The sequence below is a fragment of the Lithobates pipiens genome, unplaced genomic scaffold, assembly GCF_037356315.1.
Source record: "Lithobates pipiens isolate NorthernLeopardFrog02 unplaced genomic scaffold, aLitPip1_a1.2 Scaffold_8, whole genome shotgun sequence".
Taxonomy (NCBI): domain Eukaryota; kingdom Metazoa; phylum Chordata; class Amphibia; order Anura; family Ranidae; genus Lithobates; species Lithobates pipiens.
In genome coordinates, this window is record NW_027507903.1 from 2,172,164 (window position 1) to 2,186,451 (window position 14,288).

The window sequence follows — 14,288 nt, forward strand, 5'->3', positions numbered from 1 at the left end:
AATGTACTGCAGACAGTGCCACCCATGCTGCCAATGCCATAATGTACTGCAGACAGTGCCACCTATGCTACCAATGCCATAATGTTCTGCAGACAGTGCCACCCATGCTGCCAATGCCATAATGTGCTGCAGATAGTGCCACCCATGCTGCCAATGCCATAATGTACTGCAGACAGTGCCACCTATGCTGCCAATGCCATAATGTGCTGCAGATAGTGCCGCCCATGCTGCCAATGCCATAATGTGCTGCAGACAGTGCCACCTATGCTGCCAATGCCATAATGTGCTGCAGATAGGGCCACCCATGCTGCCAATGCCATAATGTGCTGCAGACAGTGCCACCCATGCTGCCAATACCATAATGTGTTGCAGACAGTGCCACCTATGCCATAATGTACTGCAGACAGTGCTGTCCATGCCGCCAATGCCATAATGTGCTGCAGACAGTGCCACCCATGCTGCCAATGCCATAATGTACTGCAGACAGTGCCACCTATGCTGCCAATGCCATAATGTGCTACAGATAGTGCCACCCATGCTGCCAATGCCATAATGTACTGTAGACAGTACCACCTATGCTGCCAATGCCATAATGTGCTGCAGATAGTGCCGCCCATGCTGCCAATGCCATAATGTGCTGCAGACAGTGCCACCTATGCTGCCAATGCCATAATGTGCTGCAGATAGTGCCGCCCATGCTGCCAATGCCATAATGTGCTGCAGACAGTGCCACCTATGCTGCCAATGCCATAATGTGCTGCAGATAGGGCCACCCATGCTGCAAATGCCATAATGTGCTGCAGACAGTGCTGTCCAAGCCGCCAATGCCATAATGTGCTGCAGACAGTGCCACCCATGCTGCCAATGCCATAATGTACTGCAGACAGTGCCACCTATGCTGCCAATGCCATAATGTGCTGCAGATAGTGCCACCCATGCTGCCAATGCCATAATGTACTGCAGACAGTGCCACCTATGCTGCCAATGCCATAATGTGCTGCAGACAGTGCCACCTATGCTGCCAATGCCATAATGTGCTGCAGATAGGGCCACCCATGCTGCCAATGCCATAATGTGCTGCAGACAGTGCCACCCATGCTGCCAATACCATAATGTGTTGCAGACAGTGCCACCCATGCCATAATGTGCTGCAGACAATGCTGTCCATGCCGACAATGCCATAATGTGCTGCAGATAGTGCCACCCATGCAGCAAATGCCATAATGTGCTGCAGACAGGCATTGGCGCCACTGTCTGCAGCACATTATGGCATTGGTGGCATGGGTGGCACTGTCTGCAGCACATTATGGCATGGGTGGCACTCTGCTGCAGACAGTGACACCCATGCCATAATGTATTGATGCTGCAGCAGACAGTAACAGTGATATAGTAGATCATGAATCAAAAAAAAAAACATGAACAGTGGGGTGGGGGTGGTATGGTTGATGATGGGTCATGTTGGTGCTGGCTGGAGAAATTTGTTTTATTTTTTTTCTGCATTCATTCATTCTCTGTTAAGATTGCCTGGGTCCCCCCTGCTGGCCAGGCCCGGTACAACAGGGCCAGTTGTACTGGCCTATCAGCAGGCCCTGACTCCAGGTATGTATATGTAGCGCCGGCTCCTGAGGAGCACACGCTATATGGTTTTTGAAAATGAACATTCCTGAAACCACAGTTGGGTTTTAGGGCTAATTTTGCTAAATTATGATTTCAGTACCAGTCTGGCTGGATTGCAAGTTCCCCTTGGCCGCAGGTGTCGCTGTCACCGCTGGCAAGTATGAGAATGCAGTTTAGCTGGGCATATTGAATGCCATTCTTTCTCTCGGAACCAGCCCAGTGGGAGTGTTTTCCTGCCATGCATTCTGGCAGGGGGTATTTAAGGTACTGAGATCACGTCCAGAAGATTCTTTCTGTCTGTTGGCCCTGGTCCTCCTGTCCAGCCCCCATTGCCCTCCTGGCCTGGGGTGCGGATCCATGCAATTCCAAGTCTCGGGCTGGATAACCCGAGGCAAAGCAACTGCAGGGACAGGCCTCAATGGATATGGGGGCCTTAATGATCCAAAGGTGGTCCGGTTCCGTCTCCTCTAAGGAGAGGCTCAGCAACTGGAGAAGCATCCAGGGGAGGACTCTTCGGGAGGAGGCCATGCGCAAGGCTGGCTTCTCTGAAGGAGCCTGGAGGCTCTGTTGAAGGACATTTTGTGGATTCACACTCATACGGTATCGCCGGACCAGCTGAGAGATACTGGTACCGTATGATAGTTCTATAAATTTGTCTATATCCCTCAGTTACGCTCAAGTCTGTGGCAGAGACTTTGCTTCACCTAACACCCTACCGGCTGCTAGGCCTAGTGAGAGGAGGTCTATCCGGGGGTTGTGAGAATCCAGCTGTGAATCGGTTATTTTCTGTATTTCTTCTATAAGAGATTTTCTGTTTTTGCAGTCCAAACGTACCTGAACTTTCATCCTCTACCCTCCATTAAGAGACTGTGTTGTCTTCTAAATAAATAACGGAAAAAGAGGATCCAGTGTCAGTTTCTGCATTTCTTTGGGCCATCTACCACGGGAACACCTAGACGGAGATGAGGTCAAGAAGGTAACGGTAAGCCCAACAAAACTAGCAGCTCCTTCAGGGGTTAGTGCTTCATATATTTTTGGTTACATTGTCGCAACTTGGACCAATGTACAATATCCCACAAAAGTAAGTACACCCCTCACATTTTGTAAATCTTTTCGTCTATCTTTTCATGTGACAACACTGAAGAAATGACATTTGTCTACAATGTAAAGTAGTGAGTGTACAGCTTGTATAACAGTGTAAATTTGCTGTCCAAAGTCAGTACACCCCTAAGTGAAAATGTCCAAATTGTGCCCAAAGTGTCAATATTTTGTGTGGCCGCCATTATTTTCCAGCATTGCCTTAACCCTCTTGGGCATGGAGGTCACCAGAGCTTCACAGGTCACCACTGGAGTCCTCTTCCCCTCCCCCATGACGACATCACGGAGCTGGTGGATGTTGGAGACCTTGCGCTCCTCCACCTTCCGTCTGAGGATGTCCCACAGATGATCAATAGGGTTTAGGTCTGGAGACATGCTTGGCCAGTCCATCACCTTTACCCTCAGCTTCTTTAGCAAGGCAGTGGTCATCTTGGAGGTGTGTTTGGGGTGGTTATCATGTTGGAATACTGCCCTGCGGTCCAGTCTCTGAAGGGAGGGGGTCATGCTCTGCTTCAGTATGTCACAGTACATGTTGGCATTGATGGTCCCCTCAATGATCTGTAGCTCTCCAGTGCCGGCAGCACTCATGCAGCCCCAGACCATCACACTCCCACCACCATGCCTGACTGTAGACAAGACACACTTGTCTTTGTCCTCCTCACCTGGTTGCCCCCACACACGCTTGTCACCATCTGACACCAAATACGTTTATCTTGGTCTCATCAGACCACAGGACATGGTTCCAGTAATCCATGTCCTTAGTCTGCTTGTCTTCAGCAAACTGTTTGTGGTCTTTCTTGTGCATCATCTTTAGAAGAGGCTTCCTTCTGGGCTGACAGACCAATTTGATGCAGTGTGCGGCGTATGGTCTGAGGACTGACAGGCTGACCCCCACCCCTACAACCTCTGCAGCAATGCTGGCAGCACTCATACGTCTATTTCCCAAAGACAACCTCTGGATATGACGCTGAGCACGTGACCTCAACTTCTTTGGTGGACCATGGCGAGGCCTGTTCTGAGTGGAACCTGTCCTGTTAAACTAATTATTAAAAAACAGCGCAAAGTAACGGCCTATCCGCACCACTCAGTGTCAAAATGCTTTCAAAGAAATACAATATGATGAAATTAGCTGAATAGAGCTGAAATACAGCCACTATACAGGATAAAAACACTAAACACGTCAGCAGCTACTATAAAAGAATTATCTAAATGAATAAAATAGCATTTAAAAGTCCAATAAAATCTTGTGTCCTTATAATGCCATAGCAGCGCTCACGTCAATTCATCCGAATGTGACAAGCGTTTATCTGGTTAAGCATATAAGGAATGGTGAAATGACTTCTAGATGGGTAAAGCTCTCGATACGGTGATCCTAATCGTCACACGTGCCCCACATACCAAGGACACCACCACATGAGTAACACTCCCCTTAGGGTAGACACTCACCAGATATCAATATTACATAAGGTAATCCTTAAGGTAATCCCTTTTATCACTTTAATTATATAAGAGATGAACCATAAAGGAAAGCATCAAACTTTCCAATATCATTGCCGCCAACATCCCAAAACATGTAAATAGAAAGATCCATTAACAAGGAGATCACAGTACCCCCCCCCCCCCCCCCCCCCGCTACACCGGGATTTTTAATATGACTCAAAAATATATTACAAATTTATTCACAAAAATGATACACAAAATCGTTTTACAGAACAGTATAAAAATCCATACATATATCAATGCGTGGAATCATACATATAAATATATATGTATGATTCCACGCATTGATATATGTATGGATTTTTATACTGTTCTGTAAAACGATTTTGTGTATCATTTTTTGTGAATAAATTTGTAATTTGTAAATTTGTAATATATTTTTTACTCATATTTTGGTCTGCCTTAAAAGTCCCGCTGTACCAAGGGGGTACTGTGATCTCCTTGTTAGGGGATCTTTCTATTTTATCACTTTAAGGATAAGTCATCCACATACTCTAAAGACATTAGTCTTTCCTAAGCTTGTGTGCACGTATCATAGGGTTGCCATCTGTCCGGGAATCACCCGAACAGTCTGGCGAGTTTTTGAATCCTGTGTCCGGGTTTCAGGTGGACTGAAACCTGGACACATTATTCAGGCCAGGCTGTTGCTCTCCCCAAGTAACCAAGATAGTCACACACACAAATCTGTTGCCATCAAGGAGCTGTGCGTGGCTGTCTGGGGGCAGGTTCAACATCACGGGGGGGGGGGGGGGGCAGGGAGATTATGACAGAAAGAGCAATTTGGCCACACCCACTGTTCAATGCAGCACGGTATGCTCACCGGATTACTATTGTCCTTGGGGCACCCAAAGATGTCGGGTTTGGCTTGAAAAAAATGTGGCAACCCTAGTGTATCGCCCAATTGGGTACCGCGGTCGGGGTCTCGCTTTTACAAACCGAGAAAAGACAGAGTGGGGTAGAGCTGTGCTTTAACATTTATCTTAGGTGGATGAGTTCATTTTGCTGTCTCCTATTATATTTCCTTTGCCATGGGGGAATACATCAGCATGGTCAGGCATCTGATTGTGAGCCAAGGAATCTATTGTGAGTATGCAGCTCAGAAGACGGAGGTGACCCCCCCCCCTCCCCCGCCTGCTTTATTTGTTAATGAATCAGAATATTTTTTTACATTCGATGAATAGAAGAAGACAGTGACAGGGAGAAGAAGGTCAGTGGAGCACCAAGTGACTGGGCCGCCCCAATCGCCCTTATTAGAGAGGTCAATGAGAAATGCACCGCTCACAGATTTCCTAATGAGAAAATATTACTCTACGATAACTATCATTGCTCACAGGATTAATAGAACTCGGGATGTGGAAAGTGACGCCTAATAGACCTGCTGAGCAGCTGCGACAGTAAGAGCAATGCAATCCGGGACAAGGTTGGGAAAGAAGTGTCAGCGAGTGTCAGGTCCCCCAGGCTACTAAAGCTATAGATAAGATACAAATATAAAGAACACAACGGGGGGGTGGGAGGTGACACTAGTGTTAATAGTCCAGTAATATACTTTATTGAATGATTAGGAAAAAGAAAAAAGACAACTGTGTCCTGTTTAGAGGCCTACAAATATTTTAGCTCTGTCTTTGAGCTCTGGTACTACTGAAGTTATATTTTTCTCAAATCCTGAGAAAGTGTGCAAGCCATGAAACGCGTTGCTTTTTTGTTTTGCTAATAATCCAATAGGGATTGAGCTTCAATGGCAGCTGGTGTTTTTTTTTTGGGGGGAGTGGAAAACAACCCCCCGGGTCTCCAGGAGAGCGACACTAGCACAACTAGTGATGGCCCGAACCTCCGACGGGACGTTTCGCGAACGCGAACGAGGCCGACCGTTCGCGAAACCGAACGTTCGCCGCGGGCCCCATTGACTTCAATGGGAGGTGAACGTTTCAAACCTTTAGGTCGAATTTGCGGCCACGAGGTAATTATTAGCAGGGAAAACATAGTCCCACCACCTGGCCAATGACATAATACATGTATGAGGTGAATTTGGGATCGATAACTGCAAGCATTCTTTTTTTATATGGGAAATTGTTCTGACAATTCAGGACTGTGGAGCGCATGAAGGCAATGGAGGAGAGGGAAGGTCAGGGACCAGGGTAGGCAAAGAAGAGGGTGCAGGAGATGATCACCAGCAGCGTGACATACAGCAATGACACCTGCACCGTGATAAAGGCATCTGACAACAGCACCGTGATAAAGGCATCTGACAACAGCACCGTGCTAGAGAGCACTGACATCAGCAGCGTGACATAAAGCATTAACACCAGCACCGTGACATACAGCATTGACAGCAACACCGTGATAGAGAGTACTGACATCAGAAGCGTGACATTAAGCACTGACATCAGCACCGTGATATACAGCACTGACAGCAGCACCGTGATAGAGAGCACTGACATCAGCAGCGTGACATACAGCACAGACAGCAACACCGTGATAGAGAGTACTGACATCAGAAGCGTGACATAAAGCATTAACACCAGCACCGTGACATACAGCACTGACAGCAGCACCGTGATAGAGAGTACTGACATCAGAAGCGTGACATAAAGCATTAACACCAGCACCGTGACATACAGCATTGACAGCAACACCGTGATAGAGAGTACTGACATCAGAAGCGTGACATTAAGCACTGACATCAGCACCGTGATATACAGCACTGACAGCAGCACCGTGATAGAGGGCACTGACATCAGAAGCGTTACATACAGCCCTGACATCAGCACAGTGATATACAGCACTGACAGCAGCACCGTGATAGAGAGTACTGACATCAGAAGCGTGACATTAAGCACTGACATCAGCACCGTGATATACAGCACTGACAGCAGCACCGTGATAGAGGGCACTGACATCAGAAGCGTGACATACAGCACTGACATCAGCACAGTGATATACAGCACTGATAGCAGCACCGTGATAGAGAGTACTGACATCAGAAGCGTGACATTAAGCACTGACATCAGCACCGTGATATACAGCACTGACAGCAGCACCGTGATAGAGGGCACTGACATCAGTAGAGTGACATACAGCACTGACATCAGCACAGTGACATACAGCATTGACAGCAACACCGTGATAGAGAGTACTGACATCAGAAGCGTGACATTAAGCACTGACATCAGCACCGTGATATACAGCACTGACAGCAGCACCGTGATAGAGGGCACTGACATCAGAAGCGTTACATACAGCCCTGACATCAGCACAGTGATATACAGCACTGACAGCAGCACCGTGATAGAGAGTACTGACCTCAGAAGCGTGACATTAAGCACTGACATCAGCACCGTGATATACAGCACTGACAGCAGCACCGTGATAGAGGGCACTGACATAAGAAGCGTGACATACAGCACTGACATCAGCACAGTGATATACAGCACTGATAGCAGCACCGTGATAGAGAGTACTGACATCAGAAGCGTGACATTAAGCACTGACATCAGCACCGTGATATACAGCACTGACAGCAGCACCGTGATAGAGGGCACTGACATCAGTAGAGTGACATACAGCACTGACATCAGCACAGTGATATACAGCACTGACAGCAGCACCGTGATAGAGAGTACTGACATCAGAAGCATGACATTAAGCACTGACATCAGCACCGTGATATACAGCACTGACAGCAGCACCGTGATAGAGGGCACTGACATCAGAAGCGTGACATACAGCACTGACATCAGCACAGTGATATACAGCACTGACAGCAGCACCGTGATAGAGAGTACTGACATCAGAAGCGTGACATTAAGCACTGACATCAGCACCGTGATATACAGCACTGACAGCAGCACCGTGATAGAGAGTACTGACATCAGAAGCGTGACATTAAGCACTCACACCAGCACCGTGATATACAGCACTGACAGCAGCACCGTAAGCAGCCCCAGGAGTAAGTCAGCACAGCACAGGGATGGTGTGATCCCCTCATAATAAGAACCCCCAGGAGGAAGTCTGTACAGCACAGGGATGGTGTGATCCCCTCATAGTAAGCAGGCCCAGGAGAAACTCAGCACAGCACAGGGATGGTGTGATCCCCTCATAATAAGAACCCCCAGGAGGAAGTCAGCACAGCACAGGGATGGTGTGATCCCCTCATAGTAAGCAGGCCCAGGAGAAACTCAGCACAGCACAGGGATGGTGTGATCCCCTCATAATAAGAACCCCCAGGAGGAAGTCAGCACAGCACAGGGATGGTGTGATCCCCTCATAGTAAGCAGGCCCAGGAGAAACTCAGCACAGCACAGGGATGGTGTGATCCCCTCATAATAAGAACCCCCAGGAGGAAGTCAGCACAGCACAGGGATATCATAAGCAGCCCCAGTAGAAATATGACACCGCTCAACCTCTTGAAAGAGGAGGGTAGGGGCATATAGTACGGTGTGCTTTTTTGGGACAAGGAAGTGAGCCAAATGAAGAAAGAAGGTCTGTGTGCTTGATTAAAAAAATAGTTTATAGACATATACGTGGTCTACTGGTCACATGTGTTGAATTCCTCCGAGATCCATGCCTCATTCATTTTTATAAATGTGAGGTAGTTAACACTGTCGTGAGCTAGGCGAGTACGCTTATCGGTCACGATCCCCCCTGCTGCGCTGAACGTCCTTTCGGACAGGACACTGGATGAGGGGCAAGCCAACAGTTCGATTGCAAATTGGGCAAGCTCTGGCCAGAGGTCAAGCCTGCCCACCCAGTAGTCCAGGGGTTCATCACTCCTCAGAGCGTCCACATCGGCCGTTAACCCAATGTAGTCGGACACCTGACGGTCTAGGCGTTCCCTGATGCTGGATCCGGATGACACCTGTCGATGGGTCAGCTGAAAGAATGACCTCCTATCGGAAGTCACCAACACATCTTCAAACCGGCCTCTTCTTGCAGGCGCTGTTGGATTGGTACCCGCAAATCCTTCTCTGGGAGTGGGAATTGCTCCTCTGCCAGCGCACGCAAAAGCAGAATGCAGCATTTCTTGAAGCAAGGCCTGGAAGTGCTGCATTCTGACAGCCCTCTGCGACGGCGGTAACATTTCCGCCATTTTGTGTTTGTACCGGGGGTCTAAGTACGTTGCCACCCAGTACTGGTCCTTATGCTTTTTATACGGGGGTGCCTATTAAAACACTGGAGCATGAAGGCCCCCATTTGCACTAAAGTGGAAGCGGTGTGGTGGCCTGGCTCCTGCTCATCATCCAGGATAATGTCGTCCTCTTCATTCTCCTCTCCCCATCCACGCACAACAGGGATCCCAGAAAGGTTTAAAGCACGCTCTTCTTGCTCCTCCTCATCCGCCCCGGCACCATCCTCCTCTGACTCCTCTTCAGACTCCTGTTGTTGACTTGTCTCAGATAGAGTAGCCCCCCCTGGGAATTCATCCAGCATTGCGACTTCCTCATCTTCCCGCTCCTGCTCCTCCACAGCCTGATCAATGGCACGACGCAATGCACGCTCCATAAAGAAGGCATAAGGTACCATGTCACTGATGGCGCCATGGCTGCGACTGACCAGTTTGGTGATCTCCTCAAATGGCCGCAGAAGTCTGCATGCGTCGCTCATGAGCAGCCACTGGCGCGGTGAAAAAAACCCCAGCTCCCCAGAACCGTTTCTTTCGCAGAGTTCATACAGGTAGATGTTAACTGCACGTTTCTGCTGGAGCAGCCTATCAAGCATATAGAAGGTTGAGTTCCATCGCGTCGGGCAATCGCAAATAAGACGTCTGACCGGCAGATGGTGTCGCCGCTGAATGTCAGCAAGGCGAGCCATGGCCGTGTAAGATCTTCTGAAATGGGCCGAGATTTTCCTTGCCTGCCGCAAGATGTCCTGGACCCCAGGGTATTTGACAAGGAATCGCTGCACGACCAAGTTTAAGACGTGTGCCATGCATGGCACGTGCGTGATTTTGCCCTGTTTCAATGCGCTAAGCAGATTGGCACCGTTGTCACACACCACTTTACCAACTGTCAAATTGAGCGGTGTTAGCCACTGATCTGCCTGTGAACGCAAAGCTGAAAGGAGTGCCGGGCCAGTGTGGCTCTTGGCTTCCAGGCACAACAGACGCAGCACGGCATGGCAACATCTCACCTGGCATGTGGAATAGGTTCTGGGGAGCTTGGGCGGTGCAGCGGAAGAGACGCTAGCAGCGGAAAAGGAGGAGGCAGCTGAGGAAGAGAGGGAGGAGGATGGAGTAGGAGGAGGAGGAGAAGAAGAGTCAGGCCTGCATGCAATCCGTGGCGGTAAAACCAAATCTACACGGGTGCCACGGGTTACATGCTTGACGGCCGTCAGAAGGTTCACCCAGTGGGCAGTAAAAGTGATATACCTTCTCTGCCCGTGTTTGCTAGACCACGTGTCTGTGGTCAGATGTATCTTGGCACCGACACTGTGTGCCAGAGATACATTCACTTGCCGCTGAACATGGCCATATAGCTCTGGGATGCCCTTCTCTGAGAAATACTTCCTTCCTGGGACCTTCCATTGTGGTGTTCCAATGGCCACAAATTTGCGAAAGGTCTCCAGTTTATATGGCAGTAGTTGGCGGGCTATCAGTTCTGACAAGCCAGCCGTCAACCGTTGGGCAAGAGGGTTATCTGGCGTCATCATTTTTTTACGCTCGAACATTAGGCCCACGGAAGCCTGCCTTTTTGCAGAAAAACATGAGCTTGGCGTGATGGAAGGTGGAGTGGAGGACAATTGTGAGGAGAGAGGAGAAGGAGAAGTAGAAGACGAGGCTGGACGGTGAGAGCCTGCAGTGTGGCTTTGTGTGTTCCGTTGCTCCCACTGGGCTCGGTGTTGGCAGCTCATGTGCCTTCTTAAGGCGGTCGTCCCAAGGTGAGTGTTGGGCTTACCGCGACTAATGCGTTGACTGCAAAGATTGCAGATGGCAACGCTATTGTCAGCAGCGGACACGTTAAAAAAAGCCCACACTGCGGAGCCATGTGCCGGTGTCCTGGGAGCGCCAGATGTGACCGTACATGGTCGATGACTCGCTCCTGATACATTTGCAGTCTGCTTTGTCCCTCCTGTGCAATGTAAGTTATTCCTGCTTCTTCTCCCTATCTGCTGGTCCATATCTCCCTCTGAACTCCCCTCCTCTTCCTCTCTTGTGGGCACCCACGTGACACCACTAGACACGTCATCATCAACGTCACCTTCCCCACCCCTATAAGTAGAGATCTCGGAGTAGGCAGCAACACCGGGGACCAACCTCCTCCTTGGGCTGATCTGGGTACTGTCGTCAGACTGCTGAGTAGCGGTTGTTGCTACCTCCTCTTCCTGATCCAATACCAAGAGTGGCTGCGCATCAGAAATGTCCTCTTGATATGGATCGGAAAATAATTCCTGTGACTCAAGCGGAAGGTATGTGGTGGTGGTGGTGGTGGTGGTGTTGTTGGTGGTAGTGTCTTTGGGGGTGCACATAGCAGAGAGTGAAGAAGAGGGTGCAGATCGAGAGGATGAGGAGGGTGCAGAAGAGTAAGGCTGAGTGAGCCACTCAACCAAGTCTGGTGCGTCCTTTAAAGTAATTGAACGCACCTTCTGCAACTTCCCACTTTGGCTCAAGGCTGTTGCTCCTGCCCTACCCCTACCACCCCTGCGGAAGGGCCTGCCTCTTCCTCTGCCTGTCATTTTTTAAATCACCCTGTGACAAAACTCTTAGTCCCTATACCGCTGAAGGACTGCTGCAGTATAGGGCAGCGGTCAGCAGTGGTGCACCTCAACCCTATCTATTGTGGACCGATAGCGGTCCTTACAGAACAGCAGACTGTACCGCACTCAACCCTATGTACTGTAGCACCCTAGACCAAGTTACCAGTCCTTATAAGAACTTTTGTGGACCAAGCAGGTTGTGTGTTAGTGATTAGCAGACTGTACGTCAGTCCCTATACCAATGAAGGACTGCTGCAGTATAGGGCAGCGGTCAGCAGTGGTGCACCTCAACCCTATCTATTGTGGACCGATAGCGGTCCTTACAGAACAGCAGACTGTACCGCACTCAACCCTATGTACTGTAGCACCCTAGACCAAGTTACCAGTCCTTATAGGAACTTTTGTGGACCAAGCAGGTTGTGTGTTAGTGATTAGCAGACTGTACTTCAGTCCCTATACCAATGAAGGACTGCTGCAGTATAGGGCAGCGGTCAGCAGTGGTGCACCTCAACCCTATCTATTGTGGACCGATAGCGGTCCTTACAGAACAGCAGACTGTACCGCACTCAACCCTATGTACTGTAGCACCCTAGACCAAGTTACCAGTCCTTATAGGAACTTTTGTGGACCAAGCAGGTTGTGTGTTAGTGATTAGCAGACTGTACTTCAGTCCCTATACCAATGAAGGACTGCTGCAGTATAGGGCAGCGGTCAGCAGTGGTGCACCTCAACCCTATCTATTGTGGACCGATAGCGGTCCTTACAGAACAGCAGACTGTACCGCACTCAACCCTATGTACTGTAGCACCCTAGACCAAGTTACCAGTCCTTATAGGAACTTTTGTGGACCAAGCAGGTTGTGTGTTAGTGATTAGCAGACTGTACTTTAGTCCCTATACCAATGAAGGACTGCTGCAGTATAGGGCAGCAGTCAGCAGTAGTGCACCTCAACCCTATGTATTGTGGACCGATAACAGTCCTTATAGAATAGCAGACTGTACCTCACTCAACCCTATGTACTGTAGCACCCTAGACCAAGTTACCAGTCCTTATAGGAACTTTTGTGGACCAAGCAGGTTGTGTGTTAGTGATTAGCAGACTGTACTTCAGTCCCTATACCAATGAAGGACTGCTGCAGTATAGGGCAGCGGTCAGCAGTGGTGCACCTCAACCCTATCTATTGTGGACCGATAGCGGTCCTTACAGAACAGCAGACTGTACCGCACTGAACCCTATGTACTGTAGCACCCTAGACCAAGTTACCAGTCCTTATAAGAACTTTTGTGGACCAAGCAGGTTGTGTGTTAGTGATTAGCAGACTGTACGTCAGTCCCTATACCAATGAAGGACTGCTGCAGTATAGGGCAGCGGTCAGCAGTGGTGCACCTTAACCCTATCTATTGTGGACCGATAGCGGTCCTTACAGAACAGCAGACTGTACCGCACTTAACCCTATGTACTGTAGCACCCTAGACCAAGTTACCAGTCCTTATAGGAACTTTTGTGGACCAAGCAGGTTGTGTGTTAGTGATTAGCAGACTGTACTTCAGTCCCTATACCAATGAAGGACTGCTCAGTATAGGGCAGCGGTCAGCAGTGGTGCACCTCAACCCTATCTATTGTGGACCGATAGCGGTCCTTACAGAACAGCAGACTGTACCGCACTCAACCCTATGTACTGTAGCACCCTAGACCAAGTTACCAGTCCTTATAGGAACTTTTGTGGACCAAGCAGGTTGTGTGTTAGTGATTAGCAGACTGTACTTCAGTCCCTATACCAATGAAGGACTGCTGCAGTATAGGGCAGCGGTCAGCAGTGGTGCACCTCAACCCTATCTATTGTGACCGATAGCGGTCCTTACAGAACAGCAGACTGTACCGCACTCAACCCTATATACTGTAGCACCCTAGACCAAGTTACCAGTCTTTATAGGAACTTTTGTGGACCAAGCAGGTTGTGTGTTAGTGATTAGCAGACTGTACGTCAGTCCCTATACCAATGAAGGACTGCTGCAGTATAGGGCAGCGGTCAGCAGTGGTGCACCTTAACCCTATCTATTGTGGACCGATAGCGGTCCTTACAGAACAGCAGACTGTACCGCACTTAACCCTATGTACTGTAGCACCCTAGACCAAGTTACCAGTCCTTATAGGAACTTTTGTGGACCAAGCAGGTTGTGTGTTAGTGATTAGCAGACTGTACTTCAGTCCCTATACCAATGAAGGACTGCTGCAGTATAGGGCAGCGGTCAGCAGTGGTGCACCTCAACCCTATCTATTGTGGACCGATAGCGGTCCTTACAGAACAGCAGACTGTACCGCACTCAACCCTATGTACTGTAGCACCCTAGACCAAGTTACCAGTCCTTATAGGAACTTTTGTG